At 40.4% G+C, this 11899-nt stretch overlaps 1 protein-coding gene across 5 annotated transcripts in view; it reads left to right on the top strand.

The window, feature by feature from the left end:
• LOC106876637 (uncharacterized) overlaps nucleotides 1-11899 on the top strand; it is a 40453-nt gene that overhangs the window by 25410 nt on the left and 3144 nt on the right. For 4 of the 5 annotated variants that reach the window (XM_089351899.1, XM_089351902.1, XM_089351900.1 and 1 more), the window contains 2 exons: nucleotides 10261-10524; nucleotides 11384-11545. The gene's annotated coding sequence lies outside the window, so the exon portion shown is untranslated. The remainder of the gene's footprint in view (nucleotides 1-10260; nucleotides 10525-11383; nucleotides 11546-11899) is intronic. The other variant, XM_089351905.1, reaches the window with a different exon arrangement.

Below are 11899 nucleotides of genomic sequence, written 5' to 3'. Positions count from 1 at the left end.
TGCCTCTGTAATTATTTGTATCTAAAGCGTCACCTTTACCTTTGTAGCAGTTGACTATGGTGCTGCTACACCAGTCATTGGGTATGACTCCTTCGTGTAACGCCTGGTTCGTAATACGGGTGACTAGGCTGTAGCCAACACTGCCAGATATATATGGTAGTATTTAATAAAGGAGTACTGAGGTAAAAGAATATGCTAAGGATCTATTTTAAAACGGGGGCACCAGTATTTTCTTAACGAAACACTTTGAAACTTGGGACACTGGTAGAATGTGTCATATAAAACATCTTTTACTCTTAGTCTTCTTAACAAAAAAAAGGAATTCGCAAGTTATTCCATGTTAAAGTTGTCGTATTTCTGTAATTTCAACCAATCACTGACGTCTATTCAGCTGAATAGAGTTAGTGCTGGGCGGTCATAAACATGTTATTCCCTGTGACATATTTCATCCGGTTTAATCGTAATTTATACGCATATATTGTTTATATAATAAATTACGCTGTGCATATCTATGTGTGTAACAATTTTAGAGTTCGGATTCTAGAGTTAGGGTTAGGGTTAGGGTTACGGTTAACAGTCTAGTTAGGGTTAGGGTTAGAGTTAGGGGATTAATACGATATACACCGTTATAGCGCTAACTGTTTTCAACAGAGTAGACGTCAGTGATTAGTAGAAATTATCGAAATAAGATAATTTTTTACATGAAATAAATTCGAATACAAAATTTTTTTTCTGTTCTATAACACAAAATAGATAAGTATACGAAGTTTGAAAGTCTTTCGGTACCAAAAACACTACATAAAACATAGATGAAAACTGGTGCCCCCGTTTTAAAATAGATCCCATGCTAACTATATATTAATTTAATTATAATCTAAGCAGTTTATTTTAAGTATTGAATATACCAGTATTGTTATGTAAAAGTTAAGTATGAATTTATAGAGGTACAAAAATTAGATTTATTTTATAAATAAATAAATAAAAGCTATTATAAAATAAAAAAGAAATAAAATAATCAGGCAGGGCAGAAAACCGTAGAAAAAGGAATAAAATAGCTTAATCACGAACACTATTGTAAAGTATATGTAACTTATTAAGCACAATAGAGAAGCACACATACACACGGACACACGAGCACACATATACACAGATACACACACACATCCATTGTCTCCTCCCAACACAACTTCAAAAGAAATTCACCGATAAACGTTGCCATTTTGTCTTCTTCTTCTTCCGTCTGTCATTCATTTTGGCAGACGACAAAGTCCTGCTGAATACAAAAATCCCGCCAAAAACACAGTTTTTCATTTTCTCTCTGGTTATTCATGCGTAGAAAATAACAGGTCTCGCATTTTAATCTTCAACAGGTACGTCTCAAATTTATATAAGCGTAGAACAATTACTTCTTCCCTATTTTCTTCCAATTTCTTCCAGGTTCATTTTCTGTCAAAGCAATTCTTAACGTATTAACACAGAATTCTCGCATCAATACAGCCGGGTGTGTTTTGAGGGAGATTTGGCTGCTATTTCTACTAGGTCTATCTATCATGTATATGTCTGAATTTTTATTTTTCATTCACAGATTTGTATTTCAAACAGTTAACATAATCTTTTCTATAAATCAACTTATCAACACACACACATACACACGTGCAAACACACACACACATGAACACACATACACGCACACACACACACACACACACACACACACACGTCCGTGTTGTCTCTCTTCGGTGCACATTGAGATTAGACACTGAGGGAAAATGGCTGTAACTTTTTTAGTTTTTAATTTTGGCAATTTTCGCTTTCGATAATGTGCTCTACATATCACGGTCATGCGATTCCCCCTTTTACTCTTTTACTTGTTTCAGTCATTTGACTGTGGCCATGCTGCAGCACCGCCTTTAGTCGAGGAAATCGACCCCAGGACTTATTCTTTGGATGCCTAGTACTTATTCTATTGGTCTCTTTTGCCGAACCGCTAAGTTACGGGGACCTAAGCACACCACCAGCGGTTGTCAAGCGATGTTGGAGGACAAACACAGACACACAAATACATATATATATATACATATATACGACAGGCTTCTTTCAGTTTCCGTCTACCAAATCCACTCACAAGGCTTTGGTCGGCCCGAGGTTATAGCAGAAGACACTTACCCAAGGTGCCACGCAGTGGGACTGAACCTGGAACCATGTGGTTGGTAAGCAAACTACTTACCACAGAGCCACTCCTGCGCCTATCACTGTGGATATATTTCGGCTTTGTGCTTGATAAATGTCTGAAAGTTCTCCCACTTCATATCATAATGTATGAACGAACGTACGAATGTACAAAAGAACGAACGAACGAGGAAACCAACATACCTCAGTACGTACGTACATATGAAAGAACGAACAAACGAACGCATGTACGTACGTACGAACGAAAGCATCTACATACGTCCACACGTACGAACGGGTGAATGAACGTACGTACGTATGTACGAACGAACAATAGTACGTACGTACGTACAAACGAACGAAATGAAGGAACGAGTGAATGTACGAACGAACGAATGAATTTACGTACGTATGTACGAAGGAACGAACGAATGCAAGAATGTACGTAGGAACGTACGTTCTTACGAACGAACGAACGAATATACGAACAAACGAACGAACCTCTGTAATTATTTGTATCTAAAGCGTCACCTTTACCTTTGTAGCAGTTGACTATGGTGCTGCTACACCAGTCATTGGGTATGACTCCTTCATGTATCACCTGGTTAACAATACGGGTGACTAGGCTATATGAATATTTTCTTAAGGATTTTCTTGCCAAGTTTCATGCAGTAATATCAAAAGATCTGGCTTTAAAGATGCTTTCTTGTTCTTTTTAGGAAGTGTCTTGTCCATCATGCCTCAGAGGTGTTCAGTAGGGTTCATATCTGGTAACTGGCTTAGCCATGGAAGCTTTTTAAGGCCATTCTCTTCCAACTAATCTTGGGTCTTTTTAGCTGTGCAAGAAAGCTCTATCTTCCATAAATAGTGTTCTTTAATCATTTCACCACTGGAGGAGATAGGAAAAAGTTCTTTCTACAATATGGACACATAATTATTTGAGTTTATGTATCCCTTACACTCCACCATTTACGATTGACCATTGCTCCAGATTGCTCTCCAGACCATCACAAGTTTCATTGTTGGCTGCAATCTATTCACATGAAAAGTTTGGTGACAGAGTCTCCAGACCCACACTCGACCAGTGTCAGAAAATACAGCAAATCTGGACACATCAGAGAATATGACAGTGTCCCAAAGTGTTAGTGGCCTCTCTACCCTCTCACTTGTCCAATCGTTTCTCCATTTGATATTGGCTGGTTGAAGCAGTGTCTTCCTTCTCGCTTCTCTGCCATAATAGCCAATTTTGCAGAGATACCTGTCAGCTATTCTGGGACTGACATCAACTTGTTCTGCTCTGTCAGAGGCCTTGCAATGAGGATTATCTTCCACACTTCTCTTAACAAAGCAAAGGGTTCTGTCAGAGGGCCTTAGTTGACCTGGGCAAGGTGATATGGATTACTTCTTCATCTGGGGAATTGAACAATTACTTTATTAACTGTAGAAAGTGGAATCACCAGGTTTTTCTGTGGTTTTAGGCTAAGTCAACCTTGAAATTGACCCAGTCTATGGACTCTTTGTAATTCGGACAGTTCCAAGGCTTCTTTTGTACATGGCATGATTAAACAGTCTACTTCTTCCACAAGCTTCTCTCAACTGTTAGAGATCGGCACTTCTTCAGTCAGCTGTCCTCATCTACATGCATCGCATGACCATACCAGCTCAGTCATCTCTCTTGCACACTACACCTGTTGCTTCTTATGCCTAACTCTTCTCTCAAAGCATTTAGATTTTATTGTACATGCACACTGACCATTGCACATCTAGTGAAGCATGCTAGCTTAAATTCCTCCAAGCCTATACACGTCCTCTGCAGTCACAGCCCATGTTTAACTGCCATGTAGCATAGCTATCTGCATACAGGCATCATAAATTTGCCTTTCACTCTGAAGGAGAGACCCTTAGTTACCAACAGAGGAAGGAGCTCTCTGAATTTGCTCAGCCTATTTTTATTCTCGCAGCCACACTCTTGGTTCATCCACTTCTGCTACTAACTCTGTCACTTTGATAACATAAGTTATCAACTGTCTCTATTGTACTCTTCTGGCATTTGATGAAGTCCATTTTTTGTGCTTGTTGTACCTGTGCACCTTCCACATACAAAAAGTATTTTCCCAGTTTACCTTCCTCTGATATTGCTACACCTTATGTGTTACACCAAGTACATCTTATGGAATTTCTACCTACCCGTTTCTTACAGATTGAGCATTACCATCTACCTGATTTGTCTACTTTCCTACTTATTAAGATTTCGGTTTTTGGTAGGTTAACTCTGTGGCCTTTCGATTCTAGACCTTGCTTCCCCACGAGAAATTTGTTCCCTAGTTCTGGTAGTGATTTAGTTATAAGAAGAAGGTCATCAGTAAATAAGTCTGAAAACTGTTTGCTTTCACAAACACTTTATGTACACAGATTGAAGCAATGAGAAAAAAAAAAAGGTCCTCAGTATACCTGAAACGTGAAGAAAAACATGGTGGATAACGAAACGAATAATGTATGGCTAATTGAATGTAATGTGATAAATGATAATATATGTGTGTTTAGTTGTAATCCTCTATGCCCTCCCCCAAGTCTTTTGAGGGAAGCAAAGAAGACTGATAATATGTATTAAATGGTTAACGGAAATGTGATAATTAGTGTGAGAGACAGTTAATGGGGTGACGATCAAGGGACAATGTGTCCATTGTGCGTCAGGCTTTTGTGTCCGTCTTCACTATTGTGCAGAGCGACAAACAAGTGTGTGTCTCGGTCAGGTGTATTTCTGTATTGTAGCAATGTGCGCTGGAAACTGTCTGTGCTAAGGAAGCCATTGGTGTCCGTGTTGTTTGTAACGAGGCGCTTTATTGTCTCAATACTGACTTCGGGGAAATGCAACGGAGGTGATTCTGTGGTGTACTCCCCAATTGTGGAAGAAGGTCCTCCGTCCAATATCAGCTCATAGCTGATGCTATATATCACAAAGATGTGGCTTAGGGTGGCGATAAGTGCTGGTGCGCCATTCGATGCTTTTTTCACAATGGTTTTCTAGACCTGTTGGGGCATACCACCATTATGTGTACCAATGGGGTTAGGCTTGACAAGTTGAATGTCCTGGTCGAGACCTGCTTTCACTTCCTCTTGCCAAGGAGCCAGAACTGGTATGATGGGTGACTGGTTTAGTTTTGGGATCTGCTATTAAGCAGATCGGTGTGCCAGACATCTTGGGGAGTTGCTGATGGTCGCAGACGTTGAATGTGCTGGAGCTGTAGTATTATAGCAGCCATTTCTCCAGGTGAACACGTTTTTCCTCAGTGGTCGGGAATGGTAGTGAAGTGTGAGGAGGGGTTGTATTTGTTGTAGGTGGTAGGCGCATACATTCTGTCATTGTCGCAGATGATCAATGAGGCTTGTTAGTACCCCACAGAGTGTTTACAGGCCAACTTGTGGTGCAATCGGTTGCAGGATGGAGTACGTTGGTCATGTTGGCTCGCTTTTTGTCACAAAAAAGTCTGACAACTGTTTGCTTTCACCAATACTTTATGCAGATTGAAGCAATGACAAAAGGGTCTTCAGTATACCTTAAATATGAAGGAAAAGATGATGGATAATAAAACAAATAATGTATGGCTAATTAAATGTAATGTAATAAATGGTAATATATGTGTGTTTAGTTGTAATCCTGTAATCAGCATAGAGGTGTTCCTAGGGTCTGCCTGTATGACTATGATATCAACAAAAGTCAAGTACAGAGGTTTATATTTGGTTTGGTAGTTCTTCTGCTGTTGTCTTACCAGAAATATAGCATCACTGGTGCTTTTTCCTGATACAAAACCAAATTGCATCTCATCTCGATTAACGCTCTTCCTAATCAGTTGGCCTATGATCCCCTCCGTGACTTTCATCATCTGAAGAAATTAGTGCCGGTGCAATCACTGTATTTTTAAAGCACACATCATTCATATGTTAACATAGTGTCAATGAGAAAGTGCTCAATTTTCAAAATTGAAAATAGAGTCCAATATTACAAGAGATCGATGTCTATCTATATACATACATATATGCGGGGTAGCCATGTGCTTTCTCTGCAGCAACACACCTCTACCTGTCCCTCTGTCATACTACAGCTGAGGATGAAGCCACCTCTCTCACTACTAGCAATCTACTCTGCCTTGAAATTTACTTGGTAATTTTACTAGTGTCAGTGTTACCGAAACTGTTTCTCAGACATAGAGAAACCATGTCAAAACACACATTAGAGCTAAGTGTAGTAATTCGTCTCAGATCATGTGAAATAGTCCAACCCATGACAGCCTGAAAAACGAATGTTAAATGATGATGATGATACATATACATGTTAATTGTATTTCTTATTTTCATTGCAATAATTAATTTGTTTGTATTATAAATAAAAAAACATCAACTTCATTTTGCATGATAATGATTAGTTTGAGGACTTGTGGATGCAATGTACTGTGTGAGTATAAGGACAACTGTATTTAGTAAACAAGTGTATTTCATGATTCGACCCCTTAAAAAAAAAATTTGACCCTCAAATGTTGTTGTTTGATATTTTGCTCGTTGTTTGCATATCATGTTTTGTATTATAGGGGGCAAATTGCCAAACGTAAGTGGTTTTTCTTATTTTGTTGAGGGTTTGTTGTTAGGATTGGGGTTCAGGACTTTAGACCATATTAGGGGTTAGCTTGGGGATTTGTGAACGGTTTTTAGAGAGATTAATTAGGTTAGAGATCAAAGTTTGAACTAGGGGTTAGGCTTTGTGGTGATGGGGAGGGTAGAGATTAAACAGCATCAGTATTGAAGATGAAGGTGTATTGTGAGTGTTGATCATGGTTTAATGTTGGGTTTAGCAGTGAAAATCAGGGATAAGGGCTAAGGTTAGTGTTTTGTGCGATCATGCCTCATCCCCTACTAGAATAGGAGAAATATAACCACGGAAAGCATCATATAGTTCGTTCTTCGATTGTTAACCATAATTCACAGGACATCGTGGTGTCGAGGGCAGGTAGGGATTACCCATAGGACACGTAATGCCACACATCTGCAACATTGCTTTGCTTTGTAGACGTCACTGCCAATCAGAATGCCTGGCAACAGGCAGCTTCAATGAAAGCATCACCCGACAAGGTCTGCTGCCCCATCATCACTTGATGCCAGTCGTGCCTGGCTGAGAGAAGTCTCCTATGGAAACAGGGCCTGGACCAGCGTCAACGTAACCCTGGTCAATATGAAATTGATTGCCGCTCACATCAGCTCTATAGATCTCGGTGCCGTGACCCTACAAATATCTGGGACTGCTCCATCATCTGCAAAGTGCACGTCCCGTCTATTTGCGTACACCATTCCTTCAAGTGACAAACTTGTTTTTCTCCAAGGACGTGCGTGCCACTCTCGTGTTAGTTATCCCCACATCTCCAGAACTGGTGAATGGTGTGTCAATGTAGGGATCCCGATGGAAACATTTCGAAACTCTGTTATCTGCTTCTTATTGACATCGATTGGAAAAGGGAAAACAACCTCTACTATTGTGTTCTGTTGTTTGTTTAGACACAGATAGATATATGTAGCTTGCTTACCAACCACATGGTTCATGGTTAAGTAGCTTGCTTACAAACCACATGGTTCCGGGTTCAGTCCCACTGCGTGGCACCTTGGGCAAGTGTCCTTCTACTATAAGCCACGGGCTGACCAAAGCCTTGTGAGTGGATTTGGTAGACGGAAACTGAAAGAAGCCCGTCTTATATATATATATAGGTGTAGGAGTGGCTGTGTGTTAAGTAGCTTGCTTACAAAGCACATGAATATTTTTTTTAAATTAATATTTTTTAATGAAATTTTCTATTCAAATAGTATTTATTATGGAGATTCCGAATATACAAAAAAATTTAGTGAAAGTCTTTTGGAATAGGGGTGGGGGGACAGTATAGACGGCTATATTAGAAGACACCTGCCCAAGGTGCCGCACAGTGAGACTGAACCCCCGGAACCATGTGGTTCATAAGCAAGCTACTTAACACACAGCCACTCCTGTGACAACAGGAAGCAGAACTGTGTCTATTGGCCTCCAGCGATAAGCGAACAGTCCTCACTCACATTAAGTGCATGGCTGTCCACCAAGAAGATGTCATAATCGCTTGTGTGCAGGTACGGCAAATGTGCCTGGATCGGGGCGATATTTGTAGGGCAAGTGTCTTCTACTATAGCCTCGGGCCAACCAAAGCCATGTGAGAGGATTTGGTAGACGGAAACTGAAAGAAGTCCACATTATATATATATATATATAGGTGTAGGAGTGGCTGTGTGTTAAGTAGCTTGCTTACGAACCACATGGTTCCGGGGGTTCAGTCTCACTTTGTTGCAGCTTGGGCAGGTGTCTTCTAATATAGCCGTACTTATTGTCCCTCCACCACTATTCCAAGACACTTTCAACGGAAATTTGTGTATATACAGAATCTCCATAATAAATAATATTTGCATAGAAAATTTCATTAAAAAATATTCATTTTTCTCAAAGTTATGACCTTCCAAAATCCTTAGGGTACAATTATGCCCTTATCTCCATGGTTTTAAAGGGAAATAATACTTAAATGCTTGCAATTTTAAAGTCATTGCAAGAGTTATCCTTCTTGAAAAGTAAGGGGGGTAATTGGAAAAGACGTCTTGAAAAATGTAAATCGTTATAGTTATCTCCCTTCGATTGTGAATTATATTTTTGAATTCAAAAACATAATTTTTTATCAAAGGGAGGTAACTATAACAATTTACCTTTCATAAATTTCCAAGACGTCTTTTCCAATTACCTCCCTTACAAGACAAAGAAGAATAACTCTTGCAAATACTTTAAAATAGTAAGTATTATCTCCCTTCAAAACCATATAGATAATGGCATAATTGTACCCTAAGGAATTTCGAAGGTCATAACTTCGAGAAAAATGAATATTTTTTCATGAGATTTTCTATGCAAATATTATTTATTATGGAGATTCTGAATATACAAAAATTTTCGGTGAAAATGTTTTGGAATTGGGGTGGGGGGGACAGTATAGACGGCTATATTAGAAGACACCTGCCCAAGGTGCCACACGGTGAGACTGAACCCCCGGAACCATGTGGTTCGTAAGCAAGCTACTTAACACACAGCCACTCCTGTGACAATAGGAAGCAGAACTGTGTCTATTGTCTGTCAGCGCTTTCTCTACCGTAATGTTCGCGAATTTGAGAATCCTCCTTCCACTAGCAATTACAATTTTATTCGTTGATCATTTTTTGCCTGTAACCCTTGCTTTGCTTTGTAGACGTCACGGCCCATTGGAATACCTGGCAACAGGCAACTCCTATAAAAGTCTCATCCGAGAAGGTCCGCCACCCCGTCTTCTCGCAGCTGGGTCTAGCGAAGAGTGGGCTTATTTTCAGTTGAGATATTCATACCAGAAACAAGCCATTGGACATAGGTGTAACGGCGTAGTCTTTGAGCTTCTCGAATGCTGCAACGAGACCCTCAGAATACATGCCACATGGACGTTCGGTGCGTTGGCCTCCAGCGATAAGCGAACAGTCCTCACTCACATTAAGTGCATGGCTGTCCACCAAGAAAATGTCATAATCGCTCGTGTGCAAGTACGGCAAATGTGCCTGGATCGGGGCGATATTTGTAGGGCAAGTGTCTTCTACTATAGCCTCGGGCCAACCAAAGCCGTGTGAGTGGATTTGGTAGACGGAAACTGAAAGAAGTCCACATTATATATATATATATAGGTGTAGGAGTGGCTGTGTGTTAAGTAGCTTGGGCAAGTGTCTTCTACTATATGTATGTCTCATAAGATTAATGTAATATAAAGCTGAAGCAAATTAACACCAAATATACAGTGCGTGTGTTTTTATTGGCTAAACTAGTAACATGACCATCCCCAAGTACAACAACATATATATATATATATATATATATATATATATATATATATATATAAAATCCCTACACATTTATTTATTTTCTCTCTCCTTTTTTTTACCTCTTAATCTTTTCTGTCAAAGTGCATATGCTCCACACACACACACACTCGTGTCTACTTTTCTCTCTCTTTCTCTCATTCACAGAGGTACTGGCTCGATGCTCAAATCCGACTATCGACCCTGCTCCAGGCCAACCCACAGCAACCCAACCTCCCTGTTGCAGTTCTTGTGCCCCATGATGAAACTGAACCAGGCTCCCCTCCCAGTCTGGAGCAGCTACAGCTGAAGTTGGACCTGTCATGCTTGATTAATCAGGAGTTCGTTTCCACTGTCAAGGTCTTCACTTTACCATTCCGGTGTCATGAAGAGTCAGGCTTCGATGTGGAACATGTTGCCGTGGAAACTGTGGTAAGTATGTTCTTGAAGTCTCATCTTTTACTTAGTTTCAGTCATTAGACTGCGGCCATACTGGAGCACCTCCTTTAGTTGAACAAATCAACCCCCAGGACTTATTCTATTGACCTCTTTTGTCGAAATGCTAAGTCACTGGGATGTAAACACACCAACATTGGCTGTCAAGTGATAGTAGGTGGACAAACACACACATACATAATGGGCTTCTTTTAGTTTCTGCCTACCAGTTCCCCACATAAGGCTTTAGTCAGCCTGAAGCTATAGTAGAAAGCACTTACCCAAGTTGCCACGCAGTGGGACTGAACCTGGAACCATGTGATTGATAAGCAAGCTTCTTACCACACAGCCACGCCTTCGCCTGTATATATATATATATGTCTAGTATCTGTTTATATATCAAACTGTTTACTAATTAACAAATGACTAAGAAGGTTAATCATCATCATTATTGGCTCCCACCAAACTCCTTACATATATGACCACCACCACTGTACTGCTATCCTTCTCCCACGACATAAAAACCCCCATCTTTTTGGGGTTAATGAATTTCTTTTCCCCTTTCAAAAAAACAAAGTGAATGCAAAGAAACATGGCAACAGCAGGTAAATTGTTATGGTAACGATGTGTGGAGGGGACGGCGTTGGTGATCAAGTGTGCCTCTACATGGTCGGTAGCTGGCATAGTAGTGTCCTTCTACCTGGTGCTGGAAAGAGCAGCTAAGTCTCCCTCTTGAAGGCTGGAAACATACATGACTGAGCCGAGGCCAAATAACAATTATAGCCACTAATACTAACTACTATACATTTGATATTGTAGTCCTAGCTACACCATGCCCTCCTCTGTTCCTTTGCAGCTCTCCAACTGTCTCAGGTGGTTGGCCACCCACCGCCCCTGTCAACCAAATCTGGAGAAGAAATACCTGAAGGATTTCATTGCGGACTTCCTAGCTTCTCAGTTTTATGGTGCCCTGCTGTATAACAGGGGACTGCGCTCTGCCGAGGGTTACCTGCAGGAGGTAAGGACTCTTTAATTAGGGCAGTGGGGGGGGGGGATGACAGGGTATGTTTAGGGCTGTGTATGTGGGTGATAGTATGTGTGTGTGTTCATGGGAGTGATTGTGTGGGTGAATGTATAAGCAAATGTGTGTGACTGTATGATTGTATGTGTCTGTATGTATTTGTGTGTGTGTGTGCGTGTGTGTGAGTGAAACTCTCAGTGTGCGTCTATGTTTGTGAAAGTATGTGTGACTTTAGGTGTTATTTTGTATGTGTGTGTGTGTGCGTTTGCCTATATCTATGTGTGTGACCTTTCAATTGTGTGTGTATGTGTGTCTTGGTAACCTGTGTAGTTGCTTGTGTGTGTCTATATG

The sequence above is a fragment of the Octopus bimaculoides genome, chromosome 5 (assembly GCF_046866305.1).
Source record: "Octopus bimaculoides isolate indiv1 chromosome 5, ASM4686630v1, whole genome shotgun sequence".
NCBI classification, from domain to species: domain Eukaryota; kingdom Metazoa; phylum Mollusca; class Cephalopoda; order Octopoda; family Octopodidae; genus Octopus; species Octopus bimaculoides.
This window is presented reverse-complemented; position numbering and strand designations above follow the sequence as displayed.